The 26,221-nt window shown below is 34.8% G+C and overlaps 1 long non-coding RNA gene and 2 pseudogenes across 1 annotated transcript in view; 1 reads left to right on the plus strand and 2 right to left on the minus strand.

Annotated features, from left to right (window-relative positions):
- The window catches only part of LOC141425727 (uncharacterized), a 457,749-nt gene that overhangs the window by 187,608 nt on the left and 243,920 nt on the right, over positions 1-26,221 (plus strand). The window lies entirely within an intron of this gene.
- On the minus strand, positions 2,537-3,287 carry LOC141415629 (olfactory receptor 8J1-like; annotated as a pseudogene).
- On the minus strand, positions 18,455-19,396 carry LOC141425720 (olfactory receptor 8J3-like; annotated as a pseudogene).

A 26,221-nucleotide genomic window follows, 5' to 3' on the forward strand; every position in this document is an offset into this window, starting at 1 on the left:
TTTCTCACTCAAATTGTTCTGCATTTATCAGTTGAAAATCTATTCAGTTGGCTCTTATATCACTTTAATATAGTTACATCATCATTTCTTTCTATATATCCTTCCTTCCTTTCTTCCTTCCTTCCTTTCTTTCCTTTGTGTCTTTCAATAATTCCTTATGATTCTCTGGAATCATCATATAAACTTTTCACAAGTCTTAGTCAAATCTCAAAGAAGCCCTGATTTTTTAAATTAAAATTTTCATTTAGAAATATTATTTGTGTTCTTAGTGTGTTTATTGCTACTGAGATGTCCAGATGCTTTTAGAACTTCTCAGCTGACAGATGTTGGATATACACGTGTGTGTACTAACATATATATATATATAGATAGATAGATAGATAGATAGATAGATAGATAGATAGATGATATATATATACATATCTATATAATATGTGTACATTTATAACAGTTTCTATTTGTAGACCTCTCCGACTATAGTAAGCCGAACATGAGTTCATTCAGTCTCTAATAAAGTCCAGTGTCACATGGGTCACTCTAGATTTCTCTCTCTGGTTATCTGTAAATTCCTGTGCAAACAATTTGAAACCTGGCTCCAAATATCTTCCATCCATTTACTTAATTCTTCACTTCTATTATCTATGCACAATGGTGTGAGAATTGCTAAACTATATCCTTATGAGAAAGAACTTTTAGCTATACTTTGGTGTTATACACAGTTCGTTTTGCCTTTAACCTTACACATGCTACTCTTTCCAATGTTTTTACACATTTTTAATAGAGTAGATTGTTTCATCATATTCTTTTAAATTTTCCTCAAATAGTCAAATGATTTATTTTAAAATTTTCATTCATTAAAACTTACTTTTTGTCCTGTAAAGCTTTGTGATTAGTGAAAAAGGTTTAGAGCCATGTATCCACTATTATAGTGTCATATTGGACAGTTTCACTGTGGGAAAAACTCACAGGTGCTTCTGTTTACACACTCCTGTCCACATCTCTTTGTCGATCCTCTGAAAATGATTTATTTATTTACCATCTTTAGTTTCCTATCATACTGTGTCATAAAAGTAGAATAATATATGCTTTTCAGACTGTATTTTTTCATTTAGCAGTATTCATTCAAGTGATTTTTTTTGTTTTTCTTAATAAATACCTCACTGACTCTTATCGCTGAATTATTACCACCATAATAATTCATATCTGTTGAAAGAATTTGGCTGCTTTCAGTGTTTAGTGATTATTAATATAGTTGCTGTATACATACAAACATGGATTTTAATGTTGGATAAATCAAATCAATTGGGTGAACACCTAAGAATGTGATTGCTCAACTATGAGGTTGTAAGGTTTTTTTGCTAAAATTTGATTTGAATGTAACTTTTTGAAAGTCATTGGATTTGGAAATAATTAATTTCTGTAAAATCAATGGTGACCTACAAAACATCGACAATCTACATATATTTACTGTTAGTAACATATATAGTAACATGGGTTTATCATTGTAAATGATAGTAATGAAAATAAAAAAGCCACTCATGGAAATAAACACAAGGTGACTTCTAAACAGAAATTTCAATAAACGATGAAATGTAGCTCCAGAAAAAAGTAAATAAATAAAACTGACTTCAATGGGTATTCTTGGGAAGGTCGAATTTATAAATGGTGTGAGATTACAATGATGGTTGAGGTATTCAACAGCCTGGCAGATGAATCACACACAGGTTTAGCATAGCATCATAACACAGTAGCCAACTAGACACACTGGAGTCAAAGAGTATAGGCTTGGCAGTCTCAGGGTATTAAAGAACAACCTTTTACCAGTGAACATACAGACAAACAAACAAAGAGGAAAGCAACAAAATCTGAAAGAGTTGGATGACCATAACTCATAGTTTGACATCACGTTACAAAACGTGTCCTCTAAAATTTTTCAGATATGAAGATATGTATTTTGGCACATAACTGTAATCCCAGAACTCAGGAGGGTGAGAGAGAGTGTTGTGAATTCAAGGCCAGCCTAGGCTAAATACCCTGTCCCCAAAAATATTATATTCATGAAAAGAGACAGAAAATTAAAGTTTTCAAGATGGCAGTGATCCACTGTGGTGAAGTAGACTCAGTAAGTTGGAGAATAAAACACAGAGACTTTTCTTTTCCATGGTCTTTTTGCTCCAAAGGAATTCCTCTAACATTCTATTTAACTTATACCTTTTTTTACTCCTAGAAATATTTCTTCCTCCTGGGAAATTGGCTACCTGCCTCCCCCTTAGAAAAGTTGGTTAATGGATCTTTGTTTCTATGTTACTCTCAAAACTCAGAGTTTCACTTTACATTTTAATTCAATGCCCCTCAAATCATAACTCCTATTGCTTTCCTACAGATGGAAGTAGACAAGCCAACCACTTAACTTTTCTTTTTATTAGCTAATAGAAGACAATTGTAACCATCTCTTCATTTACCTCTGTAGGATTCTAACATTACATCAGTTTAAGGGAACAGAAAGGATTTGCCATGAGTCTCTTTAAGGCAGCCTTCACGTGACAGCCATTATATGTGAAGCACAGGTAGAAAATGCTTTTCTCCTTCCTTCTGATGACTGTATCCTTAGAATAGACAAAACAATGTCGAAATATGACACTATAACTATACTCATAGAAAAAAAACATATTTGTACCTGCAGATATAAAGACTGTTATTTCTGGAATGTAAGTATCAGTGCAAGACAATGCTAACAGAGGTAAATTATCACAATAAAAGTGGTTGATGATATTGGAAGAGCAATAAGACACAGAGAATACACAAAATGTAACAACAATAGATGTAGAAAAGCTATAGAGGTATGTGAGGGACATGAGAGGAAGGCAGATCCGTCGAGACACCACCACCATGTACATCAGAGGGTTGCAAATGGCCACATAGCGGTCATAGGCCATCACGGCCAGCATGTAAACCTCAGCTACAATAAAAAACAGGAATCCTCCCAGCTGGGTGGCACATTCATAGTATGAGGTGGTATTTTTAGTCACTATGAAGTTAATCAGCATTTTAGGGGCTATGACTGTAGAGGTGCCAAGGTTAATCATGGCCAAATGTCGCAGGAAAAAGTACATGGGAGTTTGAAGCTGAGAGTTGACACTGGTGAGGGTGATGATGCCCAGGTTTCCTGTGGCAGTCACCCCATAGATGACCAGGAAAACAAAGAAAAGGGGAATCTGCAGCTCTGGACGGTCTGAAATGCCTGTGAGAATGAACTCAGTGACATGGGTGATATTTCCTGAAGCCATGTAGGAACTACAAGTTTTTCTATCTGGGGAAGAAATGAAGACATGGTTATAGTTTAAAGGAAGTGTTTTCTAGTTCTGCAACTACAGGGCAAGGCCAATTCCTAGGATGACATTTTCTGGAATTATGTTTTATTTTTGTTCACTTATTTTATTTAAGCTAAAATTTCTAGAACTAATAAGTAAAATTTGCAATTGTTTCCATAGAGTAAAAGAAAAAAATGGTAAACTACATTTACCATCCCAGCAGCCTAAAATCTTTTGTGTGTTTGTCTCATTTCAATCTAGCTTGCAAACCTTTGAAACCAAGGTTCATACCTTATGACTTCTTTACTGAATAAGAGAAAAGATGAATTTAAAGTCACAAATATATCAAGGAATCTTTTCAACTGCTTAATCTGACATTTCCTTGATAATAGAAGATTCTAGGTGCTATGCTGACCAATTGTCTTTATTCTGCTCTCTATAACTTGTGTAGATGTATATTAAACTTGTGTATTCAACCATTCATATCTGCTAAATACTTTCTTTTTTATGTTTGCCATTTGATTAAAAGCAAGAAAAATATGTAGCAAAACATCTTCAATGCTGTTTCTCAAAAAAAATTATGTCACTTAAAATTTTATCATATTTGTAATTCCTGGACGTTATTTACTGGATACTGCTTCTTACCTCACTTTTCTGATTACACCTTTTTCTTTTTGTCCCACAAGCTTTATATTTTTTCATTTTTATTATTGTTATTGTTGTTGATATTATAGTACTGAGGTCTGAACTTAGGGCCTCATTCTTGGGAGGCAGGTGCTCTACGATTGAGCCACATCTCCTGCCCTCTATTGCATTATTTCAATTATAATTTAATTTCTAAAATATGGTTAGGAGTATTTATATATTTTATAAAGTGTGTTTTCTCTTAATTGGACATTTTATCTTTTCACACATTTTTCCATTTTGTTGTAATAGAAAAATACATATTTTATATTTTTTTGATAAATTTCATGTTTGCTATAGAATCACATGCTATTTTAATGTTGTTAAATATATTCCTGTGATTATTCATGTTATTAAAGATTGCTTTCCACTAACTGAGCATATTATAATCCCTTGTAGTCACAATTGACTAAGGCACCTAGGCCAAGAAGTCCTGTGATAAGCTTTTATTCTAAAACTTGAACTTAATTTTGAAGGTCAAAATTATACTGCCGTAAATATCTGAGCAGTAAAAACCCAGTGCTTTGGATGTTTTCTCTCACTCTTACAAGTGTAGAGTAAAAAGAAAAAAACCCTGAAAATTGTAGTGAAAAGGAATGACGAAATTATATGAAAAGAATCAGAGAAATGAGACTAAACTATATCACAGCAGTTTTGAACATCTGCTAAAAGTTAGTATTTGACAGCTGCTATTAGTCAATCCCTTGATTTCTTTTAGTGATATTCGTATTTATTTCTTTTTTTTTTTTCATTTTTCTTTTATTATTCATATGTGCATACAAGGCTTGGTTCATATCTCCCCCCTGCCCCCACCCCCTCCCTTACCACCCACTCCACCCCCTCCCGCTCCCCCCCTCAATACCCAGCAGAAACTATTTTGCCCTTATCTCTAATTTTGTTGTAGAGAGAGTATAAGCAATAATATGAAGGAACAAGGGTTTTTGCTGGTTGAGATAAGGATAGCTATACAGGGCATTGACTCACATTGATTTCCTGTGCGTGGGTGTTACCTTCTAGGTTAATTCTTTTTGATCTAACCTTTTCTCTAGTACCTGTTCCCCTTTTCCTATTGTTTCCTATTGTTCCAGTTGCTTTAAGGTATCTGCTTTAGTTTCTCTGCGTTAAGGGCAACAAATGCTAGCTAGTTTTTTAGGTGTCTTACCTATCCTCACCCCTTCCTTGTGTGCTCTCGCTTTTATCATGTGCTCATAGTCCAATCCCCTTGTTGTGTTTGCCCTTGATCTAATGTCCACATATGAGGGAGAACATACGATTCTTGTCTTTTGGGCCAGGCTAACCTCACTCAGAATGATGTTCTCCAATTCCATCCATTTACCAGCTAATGATAACATTTCGTTCTTCTTCATGGCTGCATAAAATTCCATTGTGTATAGATACCACATTTTCTTAATCCATTCGTCAGTGGTGGGGCATCTTGGCTGTTTCCATAACTTGGCTATTGTGAATAGTGCCACAATAAACATGGATGTGCAGGTGCCTCTGGAGTAACAGTCTTTTGGGTATATCCCCAAGAGTGGTATTGCTGGATCAAATGGTAGATCGATATCCAGCTTTTTAAGTAGCCTCCAAATTTTTTTCCAGAGTGGTTGTACTAGTCTACATTCCCACCAACAGTGCAAGAGGGTTCCTTTTTCCCCGCATCCTCGCCAACACCTGTTGTTGGTGGTGTTGCTGATGATGGCTATTCTAACAGGGGTGAGGTGGAATCTTAGCGTGGTTTTAATTTGCATTTCCTTTATTGCTAGAGATGGTGAGCATTTTTTCATGTGTTTTCTGGCCATTTGAATTTCTTCTTTTGAGAAAGTTCTGTTTGGTTCCCGTGCCCATTTCTTTATTGGTTCATTAGTTTTGGGAGAATTTAGTTTTTTAAGTTCCCTGTATATTCTGGTTATCAGTCCTTTGTCTGATGTATAGTTGGCAAATATTTTCTCCCACTCTGTGGGTGTTCTCTTCAGTTTAGAGACCATTTCTTTTGATGAACAGAAGCTTTTTAGTTTTATGAGGTCCCATTTATCTATGCTATCTCTTAGTTGCTGTGCTGCTGGGGTTTCACTGAGAAAGTTCTTACCTATACCTACTAACTCCAGAGTATTTCCTACTCTTTCCTGAATCAACTTAAGAGTTTGATCCATTTTGAGTTAATCTTGGTATAGGGTGATATACATGGATCTAGTTTCAGTTTTTTGCAGACTGCTAACCAGTTTTCCCAGCAGTTTTTGTTGAAGAGGCTGCTATTTCTCCATCGTATATTTTTAGCTCCTTTGTCAAAGATAAGTTGCTTATAGTTTGTGGCTTCATATCTGAGTCCTCTATTCTGTTCCACTGGTCTTCCTGTCTGTTTTGGTGCCAGTACCATGCTGTTTTTATTGTTATTCCTTTGTAATATAGTTTGAAGTCAGGTATTGTGATACCTCCTGCATTGTTCTTTTGACTGAGTATTGCCTTGGCTATTCATGGCCTCTTGTGTTTCCATATAAATTTCACAGTAGATTTTTCAATCTCTTTAATGAATGTCATTGGAATTTTGATGGGAATTGCATTAAACATGTAGATTACTTTTGGGAGTATTGACATTTTTACTATGTTGATTCTACCAATCCATGAGCATGGGAGATCTCTCCACTTTCTATAGTCTTCCTCAATCTCTTTCTTCAGAAGTTTATAGTTTTCCTTGTAGAGGTCTTTCACATCTTTTGTTAGGTTTACACCTAGGTATTTGATTTTTTTGAGGCTATTGTAAATGGAATTGTTTTCATACATTCTTTTTCAGTTTGCTCATTGTTAGTGTATAGAAATGCTAATGATTTTTCTATGTTGATTTTATATCCTGCTACCTTGCTATAGCTATTGATGGTGTCTAGGAGCCTCTGAGTAGAGTTTTTTGGGTCTTTAAGGTATAGGATCATGTCGTCTGCAAATAGGGATATTTTGATGTTTCTTTACCTATTTGTATTCCTTTTATTCCTTCTTCTTGCCTAATTGCTCTGGCTAGGAATTCCAGTACTATGTTGAATAGGAGTGGAGATAGTGGGCATCCTTGTCTGGTTCCTGATTTTAGAGGGAATGGTTTTAATTTTTCTCCGTTAAGTATAATGCTGGCTGTAGGTTTGTCATATATAGCTTTTATAATGTTGAGGAACTTTCCTTCTATTCCTAGTTTTCTTAGAGCTTTTATCATGAAATGGTGTTGGATCTTATCAAAGGCTTTTTCTGCATCTATTGAGATGACCAAGTGGTTTTTGTCTTTGCTTCTGTTAATGTGGTTTATTACGTTTATTGATTTTCATATGTTGAACCACCCCTGCATCCCTGGGATGAAGCCTACTTGGTCATGGTGAATAATCTTTTTGATGTGTTGCTGAATTCGGTTTGCCATTATTTTGTTGAGGATTTTTGCATCAATGTTCATTAAGGAGATTGGCCTATAGTTCTCCTTTTTGGAGGTGTCTTTGCCTGGTTTTGGGATAAGTGTAATACTGGCTTCATAAAATGTGTTTGGCAGTTTTCCTTCCCTTTCTATTTCGTGGAACAGTTTAAGGAGGGTTGGTATCAGTTCTTCTTTAAAGGTCTGATAGAATTCAGCAGAGAATCCATCAGGTCCTGGACTTTTCTTTTTGGGGAGACTCTTGATTGCTGCTTTAATTTCATTTTGTGTTATAGGTCTATTCAGGTGATTAATTTCCTCTTGGTTCAGTTTTGGATGATCATATGTACCTAGAAATCTGTCCACTTCTTTTAGATTTTCAAATTTATTTGAATATAGGTTCTCAAAGTAGTCTGATGATTTCCTGGACTTCCATGGTGTTTGTTGTTATCTCCCCTTTTGCATTCCTAATTCTACTAATTTGGGTTTTTTCTCTCCTCATTTTAGTCAGGTTTGCCAGAGATCTATCGATCTTGTTTATTTTTTCAAAGAACCAACTTTTTGTTTCATTAATTCTTTTTATGGTTTTTTTGGTTTCTATTTCATTGATTTCAGCTCTTATTTTTATTATTTCTCTCCTTCTATTTGTTTTGGGATTTGCTTGTTCTTGTTTTTCTAGGAGTTTGAGATGTATCATTAGGTCATTGATTTGGGATCTTTCAATCTTTTTAATATATGCACTCATGGCTATAAACTTTCCTCTCAAGACTGCCTTAGCTGTGTCCCATAGGTTCTGGTAGGTTGTGTTTTCATTTTCATTGACTTCCAGGAACTTTTTAATTTCCTCTTTTATTGCATCGATGATCCACTCTTCATTAAGTAATGAGTTATTTAGTTTCCAGCTGTTTGCATGTTTTTTGTCTTTACTTTTGTTGTTGAGTTCTACTTTTACTGCATTGCAGTCAGATAGTATGCACGGTATTATTTCTATTTTCTTATATTTGCTGAGACTTGCTTTGTGCCCTAGGATATGATCTATTTTGGAGAAGGTTCCATGGGCTGCTGAGAAGAATGTATATTGTGTAGAGGTTGGATGAAATGTTCTGTAGACATCTACTAGGTCCATTTGATCTATTGCATATTTTAGATCTTGGATTTCTTTATTGATTTTTTGTTTGGATGACCTATCTATTGATGACAATGGGGTGTTAAAGTCTCCCACAACCACTGTGTTGGCAATTATATATGCTTTTAGGTCTTTCAGGATATGTTTGATGAAATTGGGTGCGTTGACATTGGGTGTGTACAGATTGATGATTATTATTTCCTTTTGGTCTATTTCCCCTTTTATTAGTATGGAATGTCCTTCTTTATCTCATTTGATCAATGTAGGTTTGAAGTCTACTTTGTCAGAGATAAGTATTGCTACTCCTGCCTGTTTTGGGGGGCCATTGGCTTGGTAAATCTTCTTCCAGCCTTTCATCCTAAGCATATGCTTATTTCTGTCGGTGAGATGAGTCTCCTGTAAGCAACAAATTGTTGGATCTTCTTTTTTAATCCATTTTGTCAAACGGTGTCTTTTGATGGGTGAATTAAGTCCATTAACATTAAGCATTAGTACTGATAGGTATGTGGTGATTCCTGCCATTTAGTTGTCTTAGTTGTTTGAAGGTTTGATTGTGTGTACCTAACTTGATGTTACTCTCTACTGTCTTGCTTTTTCTTATCCTGTGGTTTGGTGCTGCCTGCCTTTTCATGGTTAAGTTGGGTGTCACTTTCTGTGTGCAGGATCCCTTGCAGAATCTTTTGTAATGGTGGCTTTGTGGTCACATATTGTTTTAGTTTCTGCTTATCATGGAAGACTTTTATTGCTCCATCTATTTTGAATGATAGTTTTGCTGGGTAGAGTATCCTGGGGTTAAAGTTATTTTCATTCAGTGCCCAGAAGATCTCACCCCACGCTCTTCTTGCTTTTAATGTTTCTGTTGAGAAGTCTGCTGTGATTTTGATGGGTTTACCTTTGTATGTTACTTGTTTTTTCTCTCTTACAGCCTTCAATATTCTTTCCTTAGTTTCTGAACTTGTTGTTTTAATGATGATATGTCATGGGGTAGTTCTATTTTGATCTGGTCTGTTTGGTGTCCTGGAGACCTCTTACATCTGTATGGGAATATCTTTCTCTAGATTTGGGAAATTTTCCGTTATTATTTTGTTGAATATATTACACATTCCCTTCGCTTCCACCTCTTCTCCTTCTTTGATGCCCATGATTCTCAAGTTTGGTCTTTTGATGGAGTCAGTGAGTTCTTGCATTTTCTTTTCACAGGTCTTGAGTTGTTTAATCAATAGTTCTTCGGTTTTTCCTTTAATTACCATTTCATCTTCAAGTTCTGAGATTCTGTCTTCTGTTTGTTCTATTCTGCTGGATTGGCCTTCCATTTTGTTTTGCAGTTCTGTTTCGTTCTTTTTTCTGAGGTTTTCCATATCCTGGCAGTTTTCTTCTTTAATGTTGTCTATTTTTGTCCTGAGTTCATTTATCCATTTATTCATTGTGTTCTCTCTTTCACTTTGGTGTTTATACAGTGCTTTTATGGTTTCCTTTATTTCTTCTTTTGCTTTTTCAAATTCTCTATTTTTATTGTCTTGGAATTCCTTGAGTGTCTCCTGTACATTTTGGTTGACCCTGTCCAGTATCATCTCTATAAAATTCTCATTGAGTACTTGTAGTATGTCTTCTTTTAAATTATTCTTGTGAGCTTCATTGGGTCCTTTGGCATAGTTTATCTTCATTTTGTTGGAGTCTGGATCTGAGTTTCTGTTCTCTTCATTCCCCTCTGGTTCCTGTACTAATTTTTTGCTGTAGGGAAACTGGTTTCCCTGTTTTTCTGTCTTCCCATCATTGTCGTTGGTGTTGTTACTGTCCCTGTACTGTGTGCAATTAAGTATTTTCTAGCTTGTAATAATAACAGTGGTAATATTTAGAATGGAAGGGTGAGCTGAGATGGAAAGCAAGAAGTTAAAGAAAAGGGGAAAACAAATATACAGACAAGAGGGAGAAAGCAGAACAAGGTATCAGACAAGAGAGTTTCAAAGGTATAAACAGGGAGTGTTAGTGTACTAATTGACAGTAAGCTGAACAGACATTAGAGAGACAGAGAGAGGATTGAAAATCAAAGATAAAAAAAAATAAGTAAATGAAAGAAATATCTATATATAAAATTGAATTAAAATAAAATGGAAAATAGAAAATAAAAAAAAAAAAAAACTTCCAAGTTTATATGCAATGCAGTTTCAGTCTTAATAATCTGGGTGTCCGTCTCAATCTCCAGTCCTGGAGTTGGTGCCTCAGATGTTGTTCTGTAGTTGTCTCATCAAAGGGTATGCATAAAGTAGAACAAAACTACACACTCACACACACACACACACACAAAGCCCCACCAAGTGTCCCAAGTTCAAATGCAATACAGTTTCAGTAAGTTTTTCAGCTTTCAGGTGTAATTTGGTTGTTCTCTCATCAAAGGTAAGGAGAAAAAGAATAAAAAGCGTCTGGAGGCAGTTCTGATTGTGGTATCTGCAACTGTGGCTTGCCTGTCTGCTGCTCTCAGCCTGTAGCTGGCGGTGTTATTTATGCAGATCTCTGGGGTGAGCTAGCACTCACCTGGTCCCACAGGCTTTGTTTGCTCAGAGTTCTCCTGTGCAGGAGCCTCTGCTACAGGCTTTCCCGTTTCCAAGCACTGGGAAAGGTGACACTGCCCCTGAGTTGTCAGGCCTGCGTGTTTATTTACAGTTCATGTAGGAGGTGGGTCTTCCCCCCTCTCCTCTGAAGTTTTCCAACCACTGCCACTTTCAGAAGCTTTTCTGCTCCTGCTTACTGGGCGGTGCTGCTGCTCTTGCCGGCTGCCATGTTTATTTACAGTTCACGTGGGAAGTGGGTCTTCCCCCCTCTCCTGAGGAGTTTTTCTCTCTCCTCCACTCTCACAAGCGTCCCCGCTCCTGGTTGCTGGGTGTGCGCCCCGCTCCCACCAGAGGCTCTCCGGCCCGCCTGGCTTGTTTATTTACAGTCCTGGGAAGGATTCCCTTCCCCAAATCTTCAGCGCTCAGGGCGCCCCACCCTCTTTCCAGTGTGTCTTAACTGTTCTTATTGCTTATTACTCAGTTTCTCTTTTTTTCCTGGGTGGAGGTCAGTCTGTCCAGGGGGCTATGCTGCTCTGCCCCAGGCTTGTCTGTGGGAGTACCGCGGTACTGCAAAGCTCACCTGGTCCACGTCTTCCCAAGCCGTATGGGCGCCGGCCCCTGGCGGCCCTGGGGGCCCTCCTCGTTTCTCTGTTTAATGTGAAGTGGAGATTCTCTGCGCCGGCTGGAAATGTGGAGGGGTCAAAGTTATGCCTTTTCTCAGTGATTATGCCTGCAAAGTGTGTCTCCAGCGTCTCTCCAAGATTTCACTATAGGAGGGTCACTTTCTGCTTCCTACCTCTAGCCGCCATCTTGGAATCTCTATTTATTTCTTAAGTACATATATTTTCAATTTCTACTCTGTGGCACAGAATGCTCCAGCTTCGGATAAATTATCTGTCCTTCATGGACCTGCTATTCCAGTTACAGAACAGCCAAAATCTGTTAAAGAAACATGCAAGCAAGATAACTGTGGATTGTAATGGGTCAATTACACAGAAACAAGAAGATACATTAAGATAAGCTGGGAGAATGATTTCACAGCTGACATTAGGGAAGACCTCTCTGAGAAGGTGACCTTCAAACTAAAATCTAAAGTACTTGAATCAACCAGCTATTTACAAAATTGCACGAAATCCATTCCAGGATTCTATGCAATAGCCAAAAAGTGAAAAATGCTGTTTTCACATGGAAAATAATGCAGAGAACTTAATTTTTTAAAACTTTCTTGGGGATTGGGAAGTATGGATTATGATGAGGAAGTAAATAATTAGTAAAAGCAGACAGCAGACATGATGGTATCTATTTGTACTGTATTTTTTGGGGCTGGCAGTATGAAGATTTGAACTCAGGATTTTATGATGGTTAGGCAAGTGTTCTACAATTTGAGAGACACCTCCATACCTCTTGTCTTTCATTTTTGCTTTAAGTTATTTTTAGATATGGTCTTGCTTTTTGGGTAGGCCAGCCTGGGACCATGATCCCCTACTTAAGCTCCTGTGTTGCTGGCATTACAGACATGTACCACCACCCCTACTTGTTCTTTTTAGTTGGAGATCTCTCTAACTTTTGCCCAAGCTGGAACCCTAGTCCTCCTGATCTCTGCCTCCCAAGTAGTTGTGATCATATGTAAGAACCAATGTGCCTGGCTTGGATTTCATTTTATGTGAATTATAAAGATAGATGAGTACTATGATAAGCTTTAAATTGTAAAATTATTACACAAGACTTTGAGAAGAAAATCAATGATAAAGACTAGGAAAAGCTTGGGGAAGAACATAAGTGTAATATAAAAACACAAAAACCTAAATGAATATAATGGGATTTTCAAGATTATGTTGGCTTTAGCCAAAGTGCAGAAGCGGGGGATAAAGAGAACTGGTAAATTTGAATGACTGGGAGCAAAAAGAAGAAAAACTCAAGGTAATTCATCTGATGAATTACATGGGAGATATATGAGGAAATAGCAGATGCAGTACATTAAGAAAGACTTTTGAGAGTTGCCAGTGGCAATTGGGTGAATTTGAATGACATTTTGAATATTACAGGATATGACTTAAGATGGAGGAATCAAAGTGAAGCTGTCAATGAATTGTGCTTCAAGTGCTTATGAATTAGTTGAGTTAGAACTTAAGTCACACACATTGGTGGGGTGCTTGGGAAATTCAATCTTAATGAGAGTGTTTCATCTCTTTCAAGACTTCTTTTTCTAATTTATAACCATACATTTGAATACATATTCAATACATATTTGAAAAGTGTCTCCACTTTTTTTCACAAGTTATCCAGCTAAAATGAAGTTTTCATTTGAGATAAAAGAGCATTAGTAAAACTATGATATACTCTCTGAGCAAATACCCATTACTTCTGTACTGGTAAAATTTACTCAAGTCTATGAAACACCATGATGTCAGCTTTAATTTGGAAACATGAACAGCTGGATCATATTTGACATATTGTACTCCTGAAAACACTTACACATCTTGGAAACAAATTTTAGCTTAGGCATTTTGTTACTTGATAATGGGTAATTCCCAGTGATTTCCAAAAACTAGAAGTGAAGTAGTGATTTAAGACTGTTTTTAGATATTTTAAGGATTATTATAAAAAATAAAGAAGAATATTTTTTACACACCTCTAATAAAGAATAAGCATCATGTTCTTAGTGAAAATATCCAGATGGCTGCAGTGAGAACTCTTGTGGCTCTTATAAACCTTTGAGATGCAATCACTGAAGCACAGCTGACTACAGGATCCACACATTGCCTGTTACCTCCTTGGGAAGGATGTCACCTGGGAGTTGTTCCTTGACAAGGCTGTCCCTTAGGAATTCATTCATACACCTCTCCAGTATTCTCTGTGTCAGTCAGAGCCCATTTACTGAACTGAATTTTTTTTGGTTTATTTATTCATTTATTCATCTATGCACACATTGTTTGGGCCATCTCTCCCTACTGTGCCCTGTTCCTTCCATCTTTCCTACCCTCCCTTGCTTCCAGGCAGAACCTGTTCTGCCCTCTTCTCCAATTTTGTTGAAGAGAAGACAACAAAACATTCTGCATATTAGGAATCAAGGAACCAGTCTCAAAATAACATCAGAAAGAATAAATACTCATAAACAAGTTTAATGTATGCAGAACATACGCACTGTTGACTACAAAGTTTTGCAGGGAGGGATTTTAAAAAGATCTCAGTAAGTGGAGACAGGACTAGGGTACTAAAACTTGTGAAGTTGGGAATTCTCATCGATCTACCACAATCATAAAAATTCTACCAGTTGTTCTTCACAGATAATTATGCAGATGATCTCAAATTTATCCAGTTGCTTTAAAATCCATAGTACTATTAATTACATACATATTCTGCAAATGTTTAAGTTGGGCTCAGTTTTCTGAAATGAAAACACATCTTGTTTTGATGCACTCTGGGATAGTGTTCAGGCTTCTCAGTCAAACTTCTGGTGTGAATCTCAGCATTTTCCATTACTAGCTGGAAGACTAGTAATTTATTTAATCTTCTCTAAGGCTCAATTATCTTATGTATGAAATTTAGTTAAAGTGAAAAAATATTTTGACTTAGGTTAAGAAATAAATGAATCTTTTTGATTTGACAATGAAAAACTATGAATTACTTATCACACTAGCAAAAATATTTGGTGATTCTATTAAATTTATAATAGCTACACATTAATCCATGTCATATTTAGTACTTCTGCTATTATTATCATTAAGTGATGCAAGGGTTTGAACTCAGGGCCTCCTGATTACTAGGTAGTTGCTCTGCCATTTGAACCATGCTCCCATCCTTTATTATTTATTTTAATTAAGTATTTTGATATGCAAAAATTCACAAGTTATAGGGCAGGTGGAGTGGTTCAAATGGTAGAGCCCCTGACTGGGAAGAATGAGGCCCTGAGTTCAAACCTCAGTACAATTAAAAAAAATCATAGATTATAAACAGATTCTTTGTATGAGAACTATGGTTACAATGGGGCACATAAAGCTTTGATTATTAGTTTTTCATAATATTTCTATTTTCAGTATTTGACTGTGGTCTAGGACTTTTTTCTACCTTCCTTTTCTATGAACCATACTCATATATTGTAGGCTCAGGGTGGGTCACAGTGAATAGTGTCATTCTCTGGTGGACATCAGAAGGCACTAAGCATTGGTAGAATTTTCTGTCTGATATGTTTCTTTCTAAGTCTTCCCTTCCTTCTATGGTTAATAAGTCCTACTTACACTTCCGAAATACCACAAACTTCTTTTGCCATACTGGTTTCCACTAGAATAGGAAGCTCTTATGTATTTACGATAATTTTTGGTACTTATGAAATGTTTAGCATATGAATACATGGAAGACAGAGAGCAGAGCACATCAAATCCGTGATATCCTCAGGTATTGCACCTCTGTATTCCATCTCGTTCTCTTTGGTCATAGCCCATTCCTATTAGCATTTTCATTCTTGATGCTACTTTGGCCATATCTTCTCCCAGAAGCTTTTTAACAGTGAATGATATTTCTTTGGATTACCATTGTGTACCTATACTTTTTTACATAATATTTTACTATCCTTAATAAATAATAATTTTTATATCCATGCTTTCTACATTCAATAGTAATGGTGTTATGTATATATTCATAGAAATGATAAATTTATAGTGTATCCTTTACTGGAGGCATTCACTTTATTTTTTAACATATAATACTTTTTTTTAAATGCTAGCAGCAAATGAGAGTAGTGGATGAATCTCACTTATGGTTCTCCACAGAAGTGAGGAGGTAAAAGACAGATATGGGTAATATTTACTCAATTTTTTAGTTGAGGGAGCTAAGATAAAGAAAGATATTGAGAAAAGTTGTTTTCCAATAAACCTGCACTCATACTATTGTTAGTATATACAGCATAAAATTTTTAAAAGTGAACTACAGAAACATAGGCTTAATTCAACTATATCATTGCAAAAGGAGTAATCTAACCTTTCTCTTTACTTCAGGATTCAAATAAAATAGCATTATTTAAGAATTCTTCAGAGTACTAGATACATATAAGTAGTACTGTATTAATTTTTTATAACATTGGATTAGCAAGTGCTTTCTCAGTTGAGAAATAGTTACTGTATTTAACTGATTTGACTTGAAAATTTAAATAAGAAGTTGTCATCAATGCATAATAGACACAATTGAATCCAATATATTTCATTGGATCAATATATGCTTATGCAACACAACTTTCTAAATCTGAAAATTACCATTATGGACCATCAATATACCTTAAAATACGAACAGCATGATGCAACAATTTTTTTTCTTTAACTTGTGGTAATGTATTCCATATTTCAATGAACAATTTAATTAGAGAAGTAATTCAATGGAAGCCAAGTTTGTCATTTTATACAGAAAGTTCTTTTTGAATGAATATTTTATAAAATTTCATGAAACATTATATGCAAACATGCATATTAAGATGAAAGTGCAAATAGAACAATTGAGGCATATTTGGGCTAAATAGTGAAACCCTGCCTCAAAATAAAGATGAAAGCATAATGCAAAATAAAATGGGAATGAATGTGGCTCTAGCAATGGGAAGAAAAATTGGCCTATAAATTAGACTCAATATGTCCTCAGTAAGGCAACTTGGAATGTCCCCCATCATAATTTTTCTGAGTCTGTAAGTCTAATTTTCTCATGTAGTATTGCATTCTTTTTCTTACATCATAATTATTATGAGCAAAGATTTAGCGCTAATACTTAAAATACAGCTTCATACTGTTACTGACTCAGGAGTATTGTGAAAATACACATCTTTTCCAGTGAAGTTCTTTGATATTTCACAAGATTCATTCTTAAGTTCCATGCCAGAATATCCTATGAGTGTTTTAAAAATGGCTTTATGGACTTTATCTTATGATTGTGATTTGATAATTCTAAAGTATGACCTGTTCATTCCTATATTTTCAAAGTCATGCAGCAAATTAAGGACTATCAGAAAAGAACAAAATTTTAAAAAATAACAAAGTTTTCCTATAATTATGTAAATTATGCCCCTGGAAATAAACCATACAGTATGAGACTTTTTTTCACAAACTAAAGAAGAATGACATGTAGAGTAAGGTGAAAGAAATATCTTTATAGAATCTACTAAGCTTATAAATAAAATCTATTATGAAAATAGATGTTATTTTGTGATGTCATTAAAATTACCCAAAAATTTAAAATATTTTTACTGAAAAGTTATACATTGATTGGACTGAAATAATTTCAGGCCTATTATTTTTTATATAAATTTTTATTTGGATATATTCATGATACAGAGGGGGTTTCATAGTGAAAATTCTGACTACAATTATATTGTATATTGGTTACATTGCCTCCATCATCTCTCCCCCTCAGTCCCTGCCCACCCTACTTAAAGCAATTGCAAGATGTTTTCTAGTTCTGTTTTATATAGGTATATGAAGTCCATGAATGTGCTCAATTGCGTCTGATTTTGGAAGCTAAGTAGGGTCGGGCTGGGTTAGTACTCAGATGGGAGACCTGTCCTTAAGCCATCACAGTACGAAATCATTTTTTGTATTCAGTTATTCATTCAAAAAATATTAGGAAAGACATAGTTTTCATTCTTGCTAGGCAAGCACTCTATCATTTGAGCAGCACTGCTCCCTGCCCTAATAATTTATTTATTTATTTATTATTATTTATTTATTTATTTATTATTTATTTATTACTGGGGCTTGAACTCAGGGCCTACACCTTGAGCCACTCCACCAGCCCTATTTTGTGTTGAGTTTTTTCTACATAGGGTCTCATGAGGTATTTGCCCGGGCTGGCTTTGAACCAAGATCTTCCTGATCTCTGCAATCTAGGATTGCAGGCATGAGCCACCAGTGCCTGGCTCAAGAGGTGTGTTTTAAATATAACTTTCAGTTTACATTAAATAACTGAGCTATAAAAAGAATTTTAATTATCTCTTTTTATAGTTTTTCAAAATGTAGTGATCCACTATATTCAATAAATCATGAGTAAACAACAAGAGAAAAAGAAAGCCAGAGTTTAAAAAAATCATCTTTACTTCTTATATCCATATATTTTTACTTCATTAGAAGTTCTTTAACTTTATTAAAAAAAACCATATTTCTTTCTTGGATCGTGGAAACATTTCTTTCAAAGCGGTCAACAGAGTACTCCTGGGTAAAGATAATGAGTAGCATATATGTTTCTGTTTCCCTTATAATTGAAGGAGCTTCAGTTTATTCTTTGAATCCAGTGCTCTTCAAACCTTAGCTCCTCATATTTCCCAGGATTGCCTTTAAACCTGTAAGCCAGTCACCTAAATTTTCTTTTTATTACAAAATGGCAGGTAATCTTAACCACTTCTGGATTTACTTGTAGGATTTGAACATTACATCAGCTTGAAAGACTAGCAGGGTTTTGCCATGAATCTCTTTAAGGCATCCTTCATGTCCTTATTCCTCAGGCTATAGATCTGGGATTCAGCACAGGAATCACTAGTGTGTAAAACATGGATGCCAATTTATCAGTATCTAGTGAGTGGTTGGTTTGAGGCTGCAAATACATGCAGCAAAGTACCCTAGAAAACTGTGACAGCCATCATACGTGAAGCACAAGAAGAAAATGCTTTTCTCCTTCCTTCTGATGACTGTATCCTTAGAATAGTCAAAAGAATGTTGAAATATGACACCAGAACTATACTCATAGACAAAAACAAATTCGTAGCTGCAGATATAAAGACAAAAGTTTGTGGAAAGTAAGTATCAGAGCAGGACAATGCTAACAATGGGACATTATCACAGTAAAAATGATTGATGACTTTGGAAGAGCAGTAGGACACAGAAAATACACAAGATGAACAACAGCAGCTGTAGAAAAGCCATAAAGGTAAGTGAGGGACACCAGAAGAAGACAAATCTGTGAGACACCACCACTATGTACAGCAGGGGATTGCAAATGGCCGCATAGCGGTCATAGGCCATCACGGCCAGAATGAAGATCTCTGCTACAATGAAAACCAGGAATCCTCCCAGCTGGATGGCACATTCATAGTATGAGGTGGTATTTTAGTCACTAAGAAGTTAATCAGCATTTTAGGGACAATGACTGTAGAGTTGCCAAGGTTGATGATGGCCAAATGTGGCAGGAAAAACTACATGGGGGTTTGAACCCGAGAGTCAACACTGATGAGGGTGATGATGCCCAAGTTTCCTGCGGCAGTCACCCCATAGATGACCAGGAAAACAAAGAAAAGGGGAATCTGCAGCTCTGGACAGTCTGAAATGCCTGTGAGAATGAACTCAGTGACATGGGTGATATTTCCTGAAGCCATGTAGGAGCTGGAAATTCATCTGTATGGGGAAGAAAAGAAGTGATTGTAAACTCAAAGGAATTTATAAGATTCCATAGATGGGAAAGGCAGGATGTTCTTGAATTACGTGTTAATGTAACTGGGTTATTAAAGCAAATTTCTAGGTCTCATAAACAGACTTGCAATAGTGCAGAGTGAGGAAAATCATCAGTCATATTGTATTATAGATATGTTCTTTCCTTGCAAACATTTGGAGACATGATTCATATTTTGGGACTTATTAAGTGTCAGAAAAGAAGAGGAATTGCTTAGTAGCAAATAATACAAAGTATTTTGACAATTTCCTGATCTGAACTTTGTGGCTTTCTGCCTAAAGAACAGATGATTCCAGACAGTCTCTGGACTCATTTTTACCTTCTATCCTAGCACAACTTTTATTTTCAATGACTTTAGCTTCCATAATCTACCACCCATGTCTATTCAGCTGTTTTGCATTTTCAGTTCTCATTTTGTTAACTCAGAAAAAATACATGACAATATGTCCTTAGATCTATTTTCAGGCTGCTAATTCTCTTTTTAGTCTTTAAAAATTGTATTAGTAAAAGTTTTATCATTTTATAATTTCTTGTCAGTTTTCTTTACTGTATACTGCTTCCTACCCTTCTACTCTTAGTCTTTGTCCTCTTCTACATGAGCATATTCCTTCCATTGCACTTTCCAATCATAATATTACTTATCAAATAGTATAGTACTATTTTTCATAATTTAAAAATATGTCTACATTTGATTTCAGTTAATCTTTTAATTTAACTTTTAAATGTTTAAATTTTTGTCATTATTATAATAAAGTCTGGTTTATTTTGGGTAGTTTTATGATAATTACAATGCATACCTTTGCCATAGGACCACATATTATTTAAATATGGTTAAATATTTCCCTAGAGTTGTGTATTATAATAATGGTTACTTGCCCCAACTTAAGCCACATTCAGTTGTCACATTGATAGCACATTACCCAAGGAAGTCACATCATAAACCCTAATCTAAAATTCCAGAAAGTCAACATTATCTCAACTGAGAAGTAAAAGCTCAGAGCTGTTGGCACCTTTTCTCCTTTTAAAAAGGACAAAATAGAACCAAAAAAATAGAATCTTTATCTGCCGTTGGACAAAAAATGAAGGAAGTAACAATGTAAAGTGAAGCAGAGAAATAAAATGAAATTAATTACAGCATTATTGAAAATCTAATGCACTTTTTTCCTGAACACACACATTAAAACATATTTATACTTATTCATTAACCGTAAAACTATTGAATTTTTACTCTGTGCCAAATAATGTTCAAGCTTCCCATAAATCACTTGTCCCACTTATAAATGTCTGTTAAAGAAACATATAAACAAGATAATTTCCGAGCACATTAAACACTATGAGTAAATTAAACACGGAGGTACAAAGATAACTGAGGAGCATAATTCTACATGGGATGGTAGAGAAATCCTTTCTGAAAATGTCACATTTGAATTGAAACCTAAAGAAAAAGACGCACCCAAATATTTAATGAGTAACAGGAAGAACCTTCCAGAATTCTAAGCAACAAGGAATATGTGTGAATATGTTGCTTTGAGGCAGACAATAAAATATTTAAGATATTTATGAGTAGAAAAGGGGAGGTTAGTGGAGGAGAGCATGACTGGATTATAATGAGAATGAGAGGTTTAGTAAAATCAGACCACACAGTGCATAATAAATATTTGGGTTTTCTTATAAATTAATAGTAAACCGTGAAGAAATTTTAAGATAGGTCAATAATATGACCAGCTGTGAGTGTTCAAAGTGATCAAAATGATGTTTTTAACATATTAAATTTTGTGTACTCATAAAATACTTATTAAACATTTGGCAATCAAATATTATAATCCAGAGTACATTGGTATTTTCATGGGTGCTTGAAAAACTTCATTCTAAGCAATGAGAATATTTTTCATTTATTTCAAGTTTCTCTTCCTTTAATTTAAAAATTAAAAATTTATTAAAAATTTTTAATATGTTCCTCATTCAATTTATTTCATTTTCCATGGATAGTCAACTTTATTAGTTTAGGGATTCTGGTTTAAGGTAAAATAAAAAGAAAGTGTCAGGCATGGTGGTACAAACCTGTAATCCCAGTAGTGTGGAGGTGGAGGCAGGAGGATTGTGAATTTTAGACAAGCCTAGGTTAAACTGTGAGACCATACCTCAACAAAACAAAATAAAGCAAAGATAAATTCATTTTTGAACATTCCATTTTAAGTGAATTGAACTAAGGCAAATAACACTGGCTTTTATTCCCTTTAAAATGTCTGGCAATTTTTGCCATGTCAATCCAAGAATCTTCTACAGTTGAAGTCTACCTGCTTATGCAAATTCCTCTCCTTATATGGAAAATACTTTTTTAAAATGTATTATCAACTGAAATGTTAGCAGATTTATTTTACTGTAAGATAGATGGTTTAACCAAATGTGTTCCATTATTGCATTAATTACATACGTTTATGCCATCAGATTTTTTTTCAGGTTCTCACTATATAGCTCACTACGTATCCCAGGTTGGCCTTGACTTTGCCGTTCCCTTGACTTGTTCTCCTGAATGCTGGTATTACAAGCATGGATGTCCATGTCCAGCTATCTTTAGATTTAAGTGATAATTTTCCAGAGAAAATTTGTTATCTATGGTTATATTCTCAAGGATGGACATGATTTTTAATTTAGGTAGTTTTGTATTCACTTTTATTTAATAAGTGAAATGCTAAAAGTATAAAATTTTCATCTTGGCTAATATAGCAACAACACAATCAAGACATAAGTATTCTCACTAAGCAAAAATCAATTGTATCAATAGTGTTATGATTTACTCAATACATGAGACAGATGACATTTCCAATTTGGAAACATAAATAAATGGTCTAATAAGACCTCATATTACTAGAAAAAATAGTTAAAATCTTATAATTAAATGTTAGGGCACATATTGTATTATTTGATTATAAGTAACCCTTGGTCTTCCAAAATCAAAGTAGAGCGAGTCATTTAGGACATGATGTGGAATTTTTGAAGCCCTTAACAAACACCAGGTGAATATTTTCTACCCACCTCTAATGGCTTCATGTTCTTAGTGAGAATCTCTTCATGGCTGAAGCACTGAGAGCTGATATGCCTCTATACACCTATGAGATCCTAACTTTGAAGCATTTGTGCCTAGGATCCATACATATGCTACACCCTTGCGGAGTATGCCACGTGGGAGCTGTTCCTTGACAAGGATTACCTCTAGGAACTCATTTAGACATACTTTGAGACCTCTTTGTTGCAGTCTCAGCCTGTGGTATTGAACTGAGTTCAAGTCCATAACATTTAAGTGATTAAAGTGTGTCTGTCAAGGCATCACCTCATTTCCAGTCAGAGATTATTGATTAAAAAATGTAATACTTAACACCCGGGAGCTGATTTTTTTCTAATCAAATGAGAACAAACTATAAGGAAAGTGTTTGTTATGTTATCATCTCTGTTGGATGTTTATTCCCTTTTACTTCAAACAGAATCAGAATGGGATGAAATGAATGTTAAAAGAAGGCTATCTCCTCCAAAAAAACCTCTCATATAACAAACTATTCCTTTATACTTTGTTTAAACTTCCATTGTGACAAGTGCAGAAGAATCAAAAACTACTGAAAAACAAAACCTTTATGTTATTTTTGGAGATTTCTATAAATTTCCTGGTGAGCGATAGTATTTTGTAAATACCAGATATTTTGGCTATGCACATGTTATACATTCAACGTGTTATAGATATATTTAGAAAATGATATGCATATATATGAATACATTATATTTTGATGATCCAGATAATGTTGACTCCCAAGTTTATATATTTAAATCCCAATCCCTATTACCTGAGACTGTGAATGTACTTGGAAATTGGGCTTAAAAAGAGGCAATTAGTTAAAGTGGGCTCATATGCTACTTTGTGTATATAGAGCTTATTAATTTATACATATTATTTGATATAATATACATATATATTAATATTGTCTCCTGTAAGATTTCATTTAGAGGTAGAAGTAGATACATGGAATGATGACACTTATACAAAGTGAATGCACGCACATCGCACAGTAATGTATACTCTGTAAGAACATAAGAACCTGACACAGTCGCATTAAACACTCTGGTGTGGCTGCCTGATGGGGTGGTTATGACTGAATAAGGAAATAAAGACAAAGTTTTATTAGGGTTTGAGAGCTGCCATAAGAAAATACCACAAAAGAATAGCTCAGTGATGAAAATTTATTTCGTCATTGTTTTCTGGATTACAAGTCCAAGACTAAGGTGTCTGCAGCTTTGCTTTATTCTCAGGCTTAGAAAGGGCAGCCTTCTCACAGTGCCCTGATGTGCTTGCTTCTGGTCAGTATATGTGTTGAGTGTGTCTCCATCTCTCTGTTTTAATCTCCTCTTCCTTTAAGGACACCAGATTTATTGGATACATGCCCAGTTAAATTAGCTTGTTTTAACTTAGTTAAAGGCCCAATTTCCAAATAGATTCACATGCTGAGGTACTAGGGCTAGAGTATAAACATAAAAATTTGGGAGTGAACACAATTACATCAAAATAAAGACTCAAAAATAAATTAAGAAAGGGACTTTGCAGGCAGAACCATGATAATGTGCCATGAACTAAGAATCATAATTATTTTCAAACTCTCAGTTTATACACCAAGAAGTTGAAAAGATAATATATTCACTAGGTACAAAACCTGCTTTTGGAAATCTATTCTATAGAACTAATATAAGTAATTAAAGTATATAAATAAAATCTTCATAAGGTCATTATTCAATACAATGAAATATTGGAAGCTATATACAGTTGTAAGTTTATTAAGCAAGCTATCAGCACAAATTTTAGCTTTAAAATGTTTGTTTTTATATAGAAACTTGAGGAAAGCTTCCGAGAGGAAAAATAAAACTAATATTAAAAGGGTCAAATTTTGTTTCATGGTCACACTTTAGTGTCATAAATGTTAATTCAGAGAATCAGAGTGGAATGGTGGTCACAATATGGTGGATGGGGAAAATTCAGAGATGTTGATAGAAGAGTACAAGTACAATGTTCCAGTAATGGTGGATGAAATAATTCCGGAGAGCTAATTCCAGCATGCTGACTGTAGTTAACGATACTGAGTCATAAACTTATGCTAACAAAGTAGACATTAAATTTCCTCACTAGACACACACACACACACACACACACACACACAAACACACATTAACTATGTGAGGTGATGGATATGTGAATTATCTTGATCAGAGTAAACATTTCACACAGTATATCACAATACCATGTACATCTTACATTTATACAATTTTTACTTAACAACTATAACTCAAAAATCTGAAAGTAAATAAAAGGGTCATACTTTAACAGCCTCTGTTAAGATCAAATAGCCCACCATGGTCGTGGGATGTCACAAGATACATCAGTTTCTAAAACAATAGATCTTTAATTGAACCAGTGACTTCAGCCTCCTGGGGAATTCCTAGAGATAATGATATGCACTATCATGAAGGTGGAGGGGATTAAATTCCAAGCCCCTCCACCTTCAATTAAAAATGGGTGCCAGGGTAAAAGTAATTGTCATTCTCATTCTTGCTGTAGAGATGACCTGATTTCAGTCTATTGAAAATGTTCTCCTTTCCTAAAAACCTTTCATATCGCCTGCACACATTGTAATGTATTGCCTAAATTCTTCTTTGTCCATATTCAAGGACCTAGGTAGATAACCATGTCAAATTTCCAATAACAACAACATTACATATGTCTTTCATATAAACAATTTTTATTTAGCAATTATAACTCAAAAAATCTGGAAAAGTAAATAAAAGGGTCATTACTTTGTTGTCAAAAAATTAAGATTACAGTAAAAATATCTAGCGTATATGCCATTCAAAAACTGTTATTTCTGTTCCTCACTATAGTATTTCTATCACATTAAAATATTTTCAACTTTCTTTTTGCAGGAAATTCCTCCTATCATCTCTGAGGCAACAATTGACATGATTTTTATTACTGTAGATTATTTATTTTAGGACCTCTTTAAAAAAGAATAATATGGGGTATTTTGGGTTAGTACTATTGATATTCAATCATATTTCTGAATATATAGATAGTTCTTTTGATGTTACTGCTGAGTAGTACAGTTTTATGAATACAAAAATTCATGAGTTTATTGTTTGATAAATAGTAAATAGTTTCATTTTTTACTATTTTGAATAAAACTGTGAGTAACATGAGTTAGCATGTATTTTTCTGGATACAGTTTTTGCAGGAAAGTGAAACAAGAAAGAGATCCATGTAATGAAACAGATACTCCTATATTTTGCATATTATTTAATTATCTGAATGTCTTATTTGATAATTAAACAGACATATGTGCATGTATTTTGGAATTTCTATTCCTTTATATTGACTTGTTTATCTATATTTTTAATGCAGCATTATTTTGTGTACTGTAGGTTTGTTGATTGTCAGTCTTAAAAACAGTACTCTGAGTTTTCTGAATATTGTTTTTGTTAGGATTGTCTTGACTGTTCTGGATCTTTTCCCTACTAAGCAGCCTAAAGCTACACACGAAACAACTTGACTTTATACAATGAGGATAGGTATAGGTCTTTCTCTTCTCACAAGTTATCCATGGCAGTTGTTATTAAAAATGATACTAAAATTTGATGTCTAACTAAGACAAGCCTGTTAAAATTGCACCTTGATCTCAACTCCATGGTACTAAATTCCAGGATGAATCCCTTGGAGGCT

Source organism: Castor canadensis, chromosome 1 (genome assembly GCF_047511655.1).
Source record: "Castor canadensis chromosome 1, mCasCan1.hap1v2, whole genome shotgun sequence".
Classification (NCBI taxonomy): domain Eukaryota; kingdom Metazoa; phylum Chordata; class Mammalia; order Rodentia; family Castoridae; genus Castor; species Castor canadensis.